Source organism: Chrysochloris asiatica, unplaced genomic scaffold (assembly GCF_000296735.1).
Source record: "Chrysochloris asiatica unplaced genomic scaffold, ChrAsi1.0 scaffold00064, whole genome shotgun sequence".
Classification (NCBI taxonomy): domain Eukaryota; kingdom Metazoa; phylum Chordata; class Mammalia; order Afrosoricida; family Chrysochloridae; genus Chrysochloris; species Chrysochloris asiatica.
In genome coordinates this window covers 11242768-11244559 of record NW_006408582.1, presented here as the reverse complement: position 1 = coordinate 11244559, position 1792 = coordinate 11242768, and positions in this window count along the sequence as shown.

The window sequence follows — 1792 nt, the reverse complement described above, 5'->3', positions numbered from 1 at the left end:
CAGTGGCATAGCTTCTAGCATCACACCAGCCAACACATAGTACAACATACTGACAGACAAATGGTGGTTCAGCTTCATAGTAACATACAAATTTCCACTGACAGATGGGTGGTGGATGCACCAGAGGTACATTGGCCAGGAATCAAATCCAGGTCTCCTTCATTTGTTGTTGTTGTTGTTAGGTGCCATCACGTCAGTACCAACTCGTAGCGACCTTATGCACAGCAGAACAAAACACTGCCCAATCCTGGGCCAACCTCACTACAGTTTCCATGCTTGTCATTTGGCCAATCCATCTCATTGGGGGTTCTTCCTCTCTTTCTCTGTCCCTCCACCTTACCAAACATGGTATCCTTCTCCAGTGACTGGTTCCTCCTGACAATATGTCCTAAGTATGACAGACGAAGTTTGGCCATCCTAGCCTCCAAGGAGCATTCTGACTGCACTTCTTCCAAAACAGATCTATTGGTTCTTTTGGCAGTCCATGGCACTTTGAGTATTCTCCTCCAACACCACAACTCAAAGGCATCAATTCTTCTACAGTCATCCTTATTCACTGTCCAGCTTTCACATCCATATGAGGCTATTGAAAACACAATGGCCTGGGTCAGGCGCACCTTAGTCCTTGAGCTGATATCTTTGTTCTTCAACACTTTAAAAAGGTCTTGTGTAGCAGATTTGCCCAGTGCAATACAGTGTTTGATTTCTTGACTGCTGCTTCCATGCATGTTGATAGTTGATCCCAGAAGAATGAAGTCCTTGACCACTTCAATGTTTTCTCCTTCATAGCAGGGGAGAATTCTACCACTGAACTTCCACTGCTTCTCCCCACACCACAACTCTGTCACTAGCAATTTTAATCTTCCATTTGTCTCTTTCCCATGACTGCCAATCTATCGGGAAATGCCATCAACTCTTCATATGAAATATATTGAGAATCAGACCACCACTACTGCAGCCATTCTGGGCCAAGCCACCATTAGATCTTAACTGAGTTCTTGAAATAGCCTCCTAACTGGTCTTGTATTTTCTTCCTTATCATCATAAGGACTAAATTTTAGAGAGCAGGCTGCAAATCTTGTCAAAATGTAAATCAGATCATGTCATTACTATGCTCCAAGCCTCCAGTTGCTCTAGTCATATTTTTTTCAAAATTCTTTCTTATATTTACAGGCTGCATTAGTATGTGGTATCTGAGAAGCAGATGGCAAGGTAAAACTGAAAGTGTGAGGATTTTATTTGGGAAAACACCTGTGAGAAAAAAATGCAGAGGGAGTTGGAGAATCTGAGAGAGCCATAAGATCATGAACAAATCTACCATTAAGTAAAGGAGAGAGGGAAGAAGTCTAAGTAGAAGCATCCTAGACCACGATACTGTCTAAGGAAGGTTTGGTGTGTTCATCCATCAGCCACAACTGCTCATCACTTTGGATGAGGAATCCCTGTTTCTCCTAGAAATGCTCTTCCTTTAATGTGTTTGCTATATTCAGTTATTGGCTGTGAGCAGGCCACCCATGCTTCATGAGTTCCAGAACACAGCAGCTGGAGCCATTCCATTATTCTGTGTAGTTACAGGTGTCTGTAGATGGTGCAAATGTTATCGTGCTCAGTTGCTAACCAAAAGGTTGGGGTTTGAATCAATCCAATTGTGCCTCAGAAGAAAGCCTTGGTGGATCTACTTCCAAAAATTCAGCCACAGAAAACCCTGTGGAACACAACTTCACACTGGCATACATGAGGCTGCTCTGAGTCAGAATTGATTCAACAGATAGTAGTTAGTTCATTGATATCT